This window comes from Rhineura floridana, chromosome 1, assembly GCF_030035675.1.
Source record: "Rhineura floridana isolate rRhiFlo1 chromosome 1, rRhiFlo1.hap2, whole genome shotgun sequence".
Taxonomy (NCBI): domain Eukaryota; kingdom Metazoa; phylum Chordata; class Lepidosauria; order Squamata; family Rhineuridae; genus Rhineura; species Rhineura floridana.
Genome location: NC_084480.1, coordinates 228,181,921 through 228,194,811, shown reverse-complemented (window position 1 = coordinate 228,194,811; position 12,891 = coordinate 228,181,921).

Genomic DNA, 12,891 nt, shown 5'->3' with positions numbered 1-12,891 from the left:
TTACTAGAGTTGCATATGTAATGTTCTAATTTAGGACACCAGAGAGTGAAAGCAGATCTTGGAAAAAATAGCTCTCTTTCTGATAAATTAACGCAAATTTAAACTACTGAATATGCAGGAGCTGCATGAATACAATTCAGTGCTAAAAACACTTCAGGGAAATCTAGAGAAAGGATTCCTGATTTATCCTGCCTCCGAGCAAGCAGCCTCATAGCCATGAGGAAGGAAGACATACAGTTCATCTTCCCAGGTACAGACTTCTGTCATGTACTTTCTTTCACCTTGCCTTGGAAAGATTGGAAAGCTTAATAGTGCTGAGAAAATATGCAGAAGGGATTCCATTCCATTCTCTATTCCAAGGTCCAGCAGCAGAAGTCCAACAAACGTTGATCTGTTGTTCTATTTGCTTTGCAAAAAATGGCAAAGCAAGTAGGCAAAGCAGAAGAGAGGACGTACACAAACAAGCCAGATACTATACACATGGATTAGCTAGAAGCCAATGCTAAGGTCAAGGGAGGACAGTAGAGACACTCAAGCAGGATTCAGAAGATTAGAGATCAGAAACTTTTCCTGCTAACATATTTTGTGTGGTCCAGGACAAAACATTAAATTGTACAGCCACAAGAGTGGCTGTATAATATAGTCTGCATGCATTTTTCACATTCCACCATGTTAAATTGAAAATACCCCTCATGCTATTCTGCTGCCATTCCTTCCATAAGCTCATCAAAATCTTACAAAACATATAGTCCTCAACTCAGAAGCACTTGCTTAACAATTCTCTAAGTTTTCATGGTGATACACAAAACCCTCAGAGAGAATCAAGAGTTCAAAGTCTAAAACAAGAGGGGGGGAAATCTAGACCCCTGTAGGACTTTTTTCTGTCAGTGGTCTCATAATTTGTTGAAATTAATTAAAAATCAGTCATGTTCACAGAGTGCTTGTAATCTTATTACTGACCTTGTCCCATACTCTCTTTCATTATGCCTTTCCCCTTCTATAAGATTATTTGTCACCCGAGAATTCGAGGGGACAGATACATGTATTAGTTGGCTACCCAAAATTTGTGTGAGTACAGTAGGTGCTGCTGGCTCCCTAAGAGTAAGAAGTTTGTTCTACAATATTATCATCCTCTCCAGTATAGCATCTTGTTCTTGTCCAGGGAGAGCTGAAAACGAAGTCAGCAGTTGCTCTTCTTCTATAGGGTAAAAATTATCACCAACTACCAGGGGAGATATAATCAAGCTATCCTGAGGGTTTTGCTTGCTAATATTCATCACCTGGTGTGAGTGCTTTGGCCCTTTGATTTTATCTTCCTCTGAAGTTTGAACAGTTCATGGCCGAGGGAATAGTTTGATCTGAGTTGTCTCAGGGATTTATCGGTCTTCTCAGTACTTATTTTGGTCAACAAAGGTTTCTGAATAGTATTTGTAAAAACCCTAGTTATAATTAAATCTCTATCATATAATCTTTTTTTGTTGGCCATCAAAATGTTTGGTATTCTTTTACTGTTAAATGTGAGAATACAAGTTCTTACTGAAGTATTAGAGTACAACCATTTTATATATTTCAAATCAATTTTACTGTAATGAAGATTCAACAAATTAGATAGTTGACACATCACATAGTTCTTTGATTGCCATTGCCATATATTTTCCTTATAAAAAAAAATGGTGAAGGCAATTTTATTTAATTGCAACACCATGTCCAGCTGATGCAGAGGTTGTTGCAGAACCAAATGCTGGGAATTTAATCTTACATTCTCCTGTAGATTAATCATTCCAACTTGCCTAGCCTTACAATCTGAATTCAAGGATGTTAACCTGGAGGACAGCCCATCTCAACTTCTCTTAACCTCAGTTAAGACAGCATAAATTAGTGACACAGTCTGGGCTACTAAATTACATTGCTTGGCCAAAATTTTTCCATTCTCCCGATCCCCATCTTGTTTGAATGGTACTGATTTAGGAGTAATGTCTGGTACCTCCCTCAAACATGGGTTGACAGAATCAGAGGCCACTGGCAAACCTATTTCCTCTGGGTTAAGAACTGCAAAATGATTACTAATGGGAACATTAAACTCCATAATGGAAGGAGCAAGGAAGGAATTAGTCCTACTCTGCTTAGGTTTAGGGGCCAAGGAGCTAAAATCAGAGCTACCTGGGTGTTTGGTCTTACCCATCCTGGGAGTTAGCAGCAAATTTCTTAATTTCTTAGTTACTTATTAAATCAAAAGGCTTGAAAAAATTTTGTACAGAGACATAAGAATAAAGCAAACACTGGTTATTTTTCCTTTTATGTGTCGTCTACTTCTCTAAATCTCTCCAGTATCTCTTACTACCAGACTTCATTTTATTAGGATGAACAGTCACAGCTTTATGATAGTTCTCTCTTGTTGAGCCCACCAAGAGTCACATTACTATACCTACGCCTTGGCCTTGTAAATTCTCTCTCAGGGCTGTAAATCTCTTTTGATGCGCCTTAACTTCATGTCCACCTCCACAAAATCTGTTTCCATGAAGTGATGAAGGATCCAAGAAGTGATGAAGTGATGAATGTTCTAACTTTGGCAAAATCCTCCTTCAGCTCCTGTGGCCCAAACTTCCGAAATGTCACTATGGAATTCCAGGATTTCCAGGCCCTTGCTCACCTTAATCTCTGTGGGCCGTGGAGATAGATTACTCTATTCCTTGAAAATAAATTGCTTTCTGCTCCTCTGCTTTCTCTTATTACCAGTTAATCCCTTGATGTGAGTAGTAAAAATAATAGAAGTTGTTTCAAAAAAAGGAAAAATGGGCGACAACAAAAAATTGACCCAGCCTACAGCTTAACAAATAAATAAATAAATGAAATGAAATGGAAACAAAACTCAAGGCATTAACCAAGGGCAACAAATAAAACACCCAAAAGCTAGAGCCAGAAAAAGCTCCCACTGTAAACATAGACTTGCAGCAGCTGCTACAGATGAGTTCAATTCTAATTAAGTCCCCCCCCAAATAAAATAAAAACAGATTAAACAAAACTTGCTACAGAGTTGGTGGTCTGCTATAGTTAAAAAAATAGTGTTAAAAACAGTATAATAATTCAGGGGATTAAAATTATAAAAACCGGAATAAGCTGCAGATCTTTAAACAGAAACAAATGCTCACGTTGCCTTCTTTTTGTACTCCAACCTTCCCCTTCTGCAGTTTAAAAGTTAAAAAAATGCATAGCTGATTTTTAATTAAGTTAAGAAAATTAACGTTGGAGTGTATGAGAGTGCAGGCGTGCTCAGTAAGAACCAATTGTCAGTGTTCTAAAAGGCAGACTAATAGCAGTTTGTGTTTGACTTGGCCAAACCCATGCCAGACATTTATTCCACTTTAAATAGTCATGGCTTCCCACAAAGAATACTGGGAAGTGTAATTTGTGAAGGGTGCTGACAGTTGTTAGGAGATTGCTATTCCCCTGACAGAGTTCCAGTGGCCAGTATCCAAATGAATGAAGGAAAGGAAAGGGACTTTCCCTCTGCCCAGTGTCCATCCACCCAATCTCCTCCCCTCCCTCCCTCTATTCCTCCCCCCTCTCTCCCCTACCCCTACCCTTCCTCCCCTTCTCCTCCCCTTCCCCCTCCCCCTCCTCCCCCCCAGGTCAGTTTCACCTATCCTAAGCATCATTGCACAGGAGTAAATCCCACTGAACTCAATAAGCATGCAAACGTTTAAACCTCCTCTCCCCCTCTTAACCCTTCCCTTCTGCCCCTCTCCTCCCTTCCCTCTCCCCCTTCTCCCTCCTCCTCTCCCTTTTCTGCCTTCACTCCAGCCATCCCCTCCCCTTGCCCTCATAAGAACATAAGAACATAAGAAGAGCCTGCTGGATCAGGCCAGTGGCCCATCTAGTCCAGCATCCTGTTCTCACAGTGGCCAACCTCCCCCTCCCCCCATGGTCAGTTTCACCTATCCTAAGCATGATTGCATGGGAGTAAATCCCTTTGAACTCAGTAAGCATGCAAATGATCAAATGTGCCTTTCTCCTCTTCCTCTCCCCTCTCCATCCTTCCCACTCTCTCCTTCCCTTTCCCGTCTCCTCTCCTTCTCTCCTACTTCCTCCTTTTCCTCCTCCTCCCCAATGAGTAAATCCCATTGAACTCAGTAAGCATGCAAATGATTGATTCATTCTCCAACTTGCAAAGTTGCACACAGGGCCAGCTCCAGGAATGCCGGGGCCCTTGGGCATCAGCTTGCCCTGGGCCCCAGTGTGTGTGTGCATGCATGCGCAAGGGCTCGCATGCACGCACGTGGCCCCCCACCTACCTGTCTGCTGTCTTTTATCATTGCCCTTAACGGAGATGGCGGCTGCGGTTTCCCTAAGGGGATGATGCCTCTGCCGCCATCTTTGTTGATGGCATGCATGTGTGCCACACACACGCATCTCTGCCATCAACTAAGATGGCGGCAGGGGCTTCAGTACCTTAGGGAAACTGCGGCTGCCATCTTCATTAAGAAAATGGTAAAAGACAGCAGACAGGTAGGTTGGGGGCATGGGGGGCACAGATCACGGAAGCGGAGCGGAGAGGAGGCTGAGGGCCCCCCTTTAGCTCCAGGGGCCATCGGGCCAGTGCCCCACCTGGCCATCCTTTAGAACCAGCCCAGCTTGCACAGGATCCCATTTCTTACCTCCCAGTTTAAAAAACAGAGCAATTCACTAACAGGACAGTAATATCTCAGGAGAGGAGGGCAGGTCTCCTGCTCCCTGGGTGCATGTACTATAGCTGCCCAATTTCCCTGCTTTTTAAAGTTTAATAGAAATATCATTTGGCTATAGGTACACTCTTAAACCTCAAGGTTGTTGTTTTTTTGCCTATTTCACTAGCTATAAAAACAAGACTAATGCTTCCTCTTAGTACTGCTTCAACTTACTCATGGTTCTTATACTGTTAGACTCTAGTGATTCTGTATTATAGATCCACCTTGACTCTGTCTAGCACAATGATACAAACTTAAGAAAATACCTGCTGCTTCTATCTAGTCCAGCATCCTGTTCTGCCTACCAGATACCTATGGGGAGCCCCCAAAGAAGATCTGAGTGAAACAGGGCTCTCCCTGCTTGAGTGTAGCAGTACTCTCCCCACTTGCAACTCCCAGCAACTGGTATGCAGAAGCATACTGCCTCTGATAGTGGAGGCAGAAAATAGCCATCATGGCTAGTAGCCATTGATAGCTTTATCCTCCATGAAGGAACCCTTTTTTTAAAAAAAAAACTTTTTAAAAAGATGTTTTTTGTTTTAATGTATTTTAAGGTCTTTTTATGATGTTTTAACATGTTGTTAGCATTTCTGTTTGCTGCCCTGGGCTCCTGCTGGGAGGAAGGGCGGGATATAAATCAAACAATAAATAAATAAATAAATAAATAAATAATAAAAGGAAGGAACAAGCAAAATATCTTTATTATTACTAGAAGATTCTGGCACATTTTATATCTCTGTCTCTTAAAGTGTATCCAAATGAGTGGAGGCGCTCCCATACCACCCAGAAATTATGGCAAAGGGGCATTTTTCTTCTCTCCCTTGAAATGGGGAACATGAAGTGTGCCTCCAAATGGTGAAACTGCTTCTACCTAGTTAAATCTTAACATTTATTACACACCTAACCCAAGACTCTCTGACCACACCCGTTATTAAAGAATGGAGTGGAGTAAGAGAGTAGTACAACTGAACTGAAGAATAGAGAAACATCTAACTAATGAACATTTGTTATATGAAGGAGAAATTTAAAATACTTCTGCAGAGATGACAGATAAACAACATTTAAGGAATGTTGGACAAAACAACTGCAGTCTAAATAGCAGGGGGGAACAGGAACAGGTGACATGAATGTTGTTCTAGTAAGATTTTCTAGCTCCTTGGCTATTTTCAGGAAATGGAAAAACTTTTTCTATTTATGGACTTTCTGGTTTGTGTGCTTACTATAACATAATGAACTGCACAGAGTTGTTTTGTTTTAATATTCTAAATTGTTGAGAGGTTTTTTTTAAAAAAAATTTGGACTTTTTATCTTTTGTAATCCACTTAGGAAAGCAAACTGTAAATAAACACACAACTAGATGAAAAGACAGAATCTTTTAAACTGAACAGAGATAAAAGAAATATGTATTTAGGGTTAGAGGTCAAAGCTATAGGAACCAGCGCATATGAATTATAGGACAACCTTGAGAGGGGGAAATGATGATAGCTAATAGGACTCAACAAAGTACCGCAAGACAGTTTGCAGCCTACCCTTAAACTAGAATTGTGATGACGGAAGGTAGGTGGCATCACATTTGAAAAAACAGGTGCTGGAAGTACCTCTCTCTTTAGTGGCATTAATGTGTCAGGACACTTCAGGTTGATAAACAACTTGATGGATACTCAGAAGGAGAACTATCTCTGCCTTGTGTGTGTGTGTGTGTGTGTTTGTGTGATGTGACTTTTAAAAAAATCTGCAACAATCCATTATACTAAGATTATTTATATGTAAAGGGTTTGTTTAATGGTGGGGAAAATGCCAGGTTTGTTTTTACTAACATAAAGATGTCATACCTGAGATTGACTGAGTTGTCCACATAATTTTTTTTTTAACTTTCCTATCTAGGTTCTGGCAGCTTTCCAATCACATTACAGTTGCCGCTGATCTCCCTTATTGTTCCCCAGTGTTTAAGCAAGATTGTGCTCTGGAGCATGAGACCCAAATAGTAACTCAAACTTTACTGACCTTTCCCATCAGCTGTTCAATGTTGAGGAAACTGCCCTGAGCTCTGACAGGTTGGAGGCTCCAGTATAGTGGCTTGCTTGTATAAAGCTGTTACTTTTGGGGGGAAAGAGTTGCATCTAAGCTACAGACCATATGTTGCACATTGGGTTTGTTAAAGATAACTGAACATCCATTGCTTACTGAACACATGTTGCTCACTTAAACATTTAAGGTGAGTTTATAGTTGCATGGGTTTTTAATATGGAAATCTCATCTGTTTAATATTATCCCTGTCATTCAGGGCTGAGGGACCTGTGGTGCTCCAAATGTGCTTGGATTACACTCCTATCCGTAGCCAGCATGGTCAATAGCCAGAGTTATAGGGATGTACAAATCTGTAAATTGCTTTGTTTCTCTCCATTTCTCATTTTTCTAACCTTAAGTTTAGTTCAATATGCCAAAAAAAAACTTTTGAAAAAAGCCTGCATAGAAATTTGTACAGGCGTACCCCACTTTAACGTTCACAATGGGACCGGAGAGTATACTTTAAGCAAAAATAAACTTTAAGTGAAGCAATTGTCTTCACTTGTACTGCACGCAATCACCACTAGATGGCAGCGGCGTCATGCCAATAAAGTATATGTTATTGCGAAGCCCGCGAACATTAAGCGGGATATGGGGACGAATGGAGCATGTATGTTATAGCGAGGCAACATTAAGCGGGGCAACGTTAAGCAGGGTATGCCTGTATGCATTTTTGTGAGCATTTCTCCAAATTAATGCATTTTATGCATTTTTACCTAATATATTCATTTTTTCAAGCAATTTCTTCTAATATAATGTAGATTTGTATATTATTTTCACTAATATGTGCAATTGGCCCACAAGTTTTGGTTAGAGAACTTCATCACAAAATTTGGAGAAGTGAGAATTTTGCAGAATAATTGAGTTCAGTTATTAATTGGCTTAGTAACTGTGAATTAGGTACGTTTGCATTAAAATGTGAACTAGATAAATGTCTCCCTAGCCAGTAATGATTGGAATTGTAGTCCAAGAACATCTGTAGGGCCACAGGGTCTTCAGCCATGCTCTAAACTATATACCATACTATTTCTTTTGTCATTTATATAGAGAGTATTAAAAGTGTACAAACAGTTTCACATACATTATGACAGTAGTTCACATTGGTATATATTAAGAAAAGGGAACATGTGGCCCTCCAGATGGTATTGGACTACAACTTCCATCATCCCTAACCATTGGTCATGCTAGCTGGGGCTGATGGGAGTTGGAGTCCAGCAACATCTGAAGGACCACAGGTTCCCCAGCCCTGCTGCAATTCTTCTGTTGCAGCCTTTCCCAACTAGTGGGCCACCAAATGTTGTTGGACCACAACTCCCATCAGCCTCAGCCAGCATTGCCAATGGTCAGGAAAGATGGGAATTGTGGTCCAACAACATCTGGAGGCACAATGGTTGGGAAAGGCTATTCTATTGTTACTGGTGCTATAAATGTCATAAGTACACAATGACCCTTAGAAAAGCATGTTCATATTGTGAAATCAAGATACATAAAGGACAGGCAATGTTAGTTTTCAAACTTTTATTCCTTACACTTTTATCCTGTATATGCTTGACCATAAACTCAGAAATCTCTGTGGGCTTTGGGCCTCTGCGCTTAAGCGTAATAAACTTACTGGTTTATTTGTTTTTGTCCATTTGATACAACTGTGACCATACATGTAATAAGACAATAACAACAGATAAATCTGTGCAGCTCAAAAATAATGTCAGGTACTATTGTGATTACTTCCTCTGTTGGTAACAAAACACATTGAAATACCATTTTGCTGCCATGCTCTCCTATTGCCTAAAGAACAGTAGATGGTCTGTGTACAGGATCATATGGAGTTCCTTTTCCACACTAAATTTCCTAGGGTCTATAAAGGATATGGATGATGCTTCTTGGTTCCTTCCCATAGCTTTACATTTTTCTTCAAAGATGCCTTACTAAGAAAAATAAAGCTTGCATAAGTGATGTACACCCTTTTTATAAATTGAGTGCCAAATTACCAATATGTCAAAGTGCACTAGTTACTGTGTGCAATAACTGAGAAATTCTACACTCAATAGCTCCCTGTTGTAATATTAAAAAGGTATGAGCTCATAACAAACTTCTGATAAAGCCATTTATCTTATGGAGTTTTCTATGTACACTGAAAAACAAGCCTCTGGTCTCCTGCATCCATGCTAATGTTTGCACATGTGTATACCATAAACTCACAAATTCTATAAAATAATGTTGTAAGGCACCTCCCGTTTCATAGCTCCATTAACATACGGATGAATCCAAAATGATTTTATAAGTCTAATGCTTTATTCCATTTTCTTTTTATTGTTACAGGCTTATTGTGGCTTCGAGTTTAAATTAGCTGCACAAGAATATCTGAAACATTTATTGTATATTGAAATAAATATAACCCTTTGGGAAATTATAAGGCCCCTTCAGTTTGACTGAAATTAAAGTTTTGAAAATACTCTGTCAATACAGCCATATTCAAGGCTTCGCCAATATCATCTGCATACTACGACTTATTAACTTATTATTATTTATTGTTTACATTTATTAGTCACCTATTAACCTAGTCCTCTAAGTCAGCAGTGGGGAACTTCTGGTCTGCAGGCCTCATCATTTGGCCCTTAAGCCATTTTGGTCAACCCATGTCCACCTCTCCTGACATGATATATGACAGGTAAAGATGGCCAAAAGGGGAGTTGCACCTGCAAAGTACTGCAAAATGCCCCATGTAGAGTGCTTTGCAAGCCCCAACAAACAGCTAATCATCAGGGCTTACATAGTACCATATGTGACTCTTTGCATGGCCTGACAATCAGCTGATCATTGGGGCTTGCATAGAGCCATGCATGGTGCTTCAAAGCCCAGCAGTGAGCTGATCATCAGGGCTTGCACTGCATAATTTCAAACCTCACAGGCAAAAATGGATCACCTGACATCATTCTGACAACAGGTTGATGGAGAGGTTGGCAGTCACACCCACCCGTCAAATGTAGCCTATAGGGATGGGGGAAATAAAGATCCAGCCCACCAGCCAGATTCAGTTCCCCACCTCTGTTATGGGGGATGCAAAACACAAACTCAATAATAAAATACATATCAAATCAGATAAGATATCATTATGATAAATAATATAAATGCATAAAAAGGGCTCTGAAAGTCTCAGCTTTCAGATATATTAATAGTTTTCTTATTGTCACCTTCCATTCTCTTGCAGAAGGACCTCAGCTGATGATCTTAGGGCACAGGTAGGGACATACATGCATGATACTAAGGCTGCAGTCCTATACCCCCTTACCTGGGAATAAGCTCCATTAAATTCTGTGAAACTTATGATTCATTACACATGTATAGGACTGCACTGAAAAGCAAGATTTGGATCACAGGATCAGACAGATTCCACTGTCAAATAAATGCAGTGTTTAACATCCAAATAACTCTACAAATAATCACCTGTGTCCACGAGGCTTTAGAATTCTACTTTTTGAATGACAAACTGCTTTTTGAAACTGACGGATTTTCCATAATGGCATGATATGGCATGGGAATACACTATTAAAATGAACACTCTAAGACAGGGGTTTTTAACCTGTGGTCCATGGATCCCTAGGGATCCACGGATGGACTTCAAGGGGTCTGTGAACTGGGTGCCAAAAAATCAGTTTCCAATGCAATAAAATCAGTTCTATGTATGTATGTATATATGTCCATAACTTTCATCGGGTTCTCAAAAGAGTCCGTGACCCAAAACAAGGTTAAAAACCACTGCTTTAAGACTAGGATCCTGTGTTTTCTCTCCATGAATGGAAGGAGCGTCTGTGAAGGAGAATTCCATACACAGAAAGCATTCTAAAGCAGGGGTGAGGAACCTTTTTCAGACTGAAGACCCGATTCCCTTCTGGGCAACCATCTGTAGATCACATGCCAATGGTGGGTGAGGCCAGAGGTAAAAGTAGGTGGAGCAATGAATGTTAATTTTACCTTTGTCTGGTAGGCTAGTTTTACACATATTCACACTCCTCTCTCAGAGCTTGAAAAAGTTACTTTTTTGAACTACAACTCCCATCAGCCCAATCCAGTGGCCATGCTGGCTGGGGCTGGTGGGAGTTATAGTTTTAAAAAGTAACTTTTCCAAGCTCTGCCCTCTCTATCCTCCATCCAGGCAAGCAAGAGGAATTATCAAAGTTCAAAGCCACATTCCAGCCAGGCAAAACCACTCAAGGAGTATGCAAAGTAGAGCTGGTGAGGGGTGTGGCCTGGAGAGGGGAGGTATGACTGAGTAGAAGGTACAGCCTGAGGTGAATCTCAAGGGGCAGGGCCTGGAAGGCCACATTTCTGGTTGTTTTCAACTACATTCTATTCATGGGCCTACTCTGAGTAGGACTAACATGGGTACAATGTTTGAGGTTCCCCACTCCTGTTCTACAGTGTCTCTTAAAATTGCAATCAACATGCTACAGCAGGGCTTGGGATTCTGTGGCCCTCCAGATGTTGTTGGACTCCAGCTCCCTTCATCCCTGGTACATTGCCATGCCAGGTGGTACTGATGGGTATAGTCCAATAAGAATATAACGTGGAGAACCTTTTCCTTGACCAATAAGCAAATACAAATGAACATATGAAGTCAAAGTCTAATAAAACATGATATATTTCTGGAAAATATGCAGAAATAAATAGAGGCAAATATAATCTATGGCTGATAGATTATATCAGGAGGCCACAGGTTCCCCAGCCCTGTTTTAAAGGATTGCTATGGATTCCAGTCAAAATATGTGCCTTGGGCATTACTTTTCATGTGTGTGATTGGAAGGAAGATAGTAGGGAGCACATTGTATTCATTCATTTACTGAAAACATTTCTATACCACATAATCATTTGCATTTCTAAGCAGTGTACAAAAAAAAAGCCATACATAAAATAAACAATACAATTATAAAATTGTTATAAAGCCAAACATGAGCACGGACTTCACTCACAATCTCATCAAGCCTAAAAGTTTGAAGAGCAGGCCTGAGATGGCTGCCTCTTGTACCATCCAGAAATGGAATTATTAGCTTGTACATTTTTGTGTGCATGAGCATCTGGATTTGTACCATAGTTTTCCCAGAACCTTTATGGAAGTAAAAGAGGAATTAAACACTCTTTATGATCTTGGTTGTTACCCTAAGAGACAATAAATGGGTTATTGCTGAATTATAATATTAAGCTTTCAGCAACAATATTAAAATTAGTGGAATGTTTAATTCAGTCTTTTCATCGGTTTTAAATGTTGTTTTAACTAGATATTTTATTAGATATACCCAGCAGTTAAACTGGTGATATGGACATCTGCTGAGCATTTAGCTAGTAACTAAAAGCATAAAATTTTAATCATTGGTTTCTTTAGCATTTAAAGTGCTACTCTCAACACATTTTTCGTAAAGAAAAGTCACACACTACTGTCAGCTATATTTATTACACCAAGGACCGTTTTGATATAATAATGCAGATGTCTTCATTCCATAAACCCCCCGTGGTACTTAAAAACTAGGCTTTTATTACTCATGCCTAGGGCCAAACAAAGCTATAAACCTGCTACATTCTGATTCAGAAACCGCTGCTAGGTTTTGTGCTTTTGTTGGCAGTAAATTACAACCTCAAGTAATCAAATATGGAGAAAAGTGGTAGTCTTTTTGATTCATGAGGCTTCATAAGAAATCAAGAGAGGAATTTATAAGCATATTCTAGATGTATGTATTATATAAATGTGTGTATATGCATGTTCACACACACACACACAAAATACCTACCAAAAATATGTGATAATATTCCAACAGTAAAAGATTGGAAGTGTCAATAAAAGCTACCATCAATACTCTCTAGTACAAAGTACCTTGTTTAATGCATCACTTCCAGAACACTCAGCCTCAGCTTCCACTCAGCCTGATAATGACCTGATGCTTGATGTAGTTGCAATATAGGAAGGTATTAGAAATATTACAATTGCTGTCTCCCAAGACATTTTATTACATTTACAACACTCAAAGAGGCTGGCTGAAGAACAACAGAATTAAAAGGATGGGCAGAACTCTAGTATATCACACACCTTGAAGCAGCAATTAAATATTTT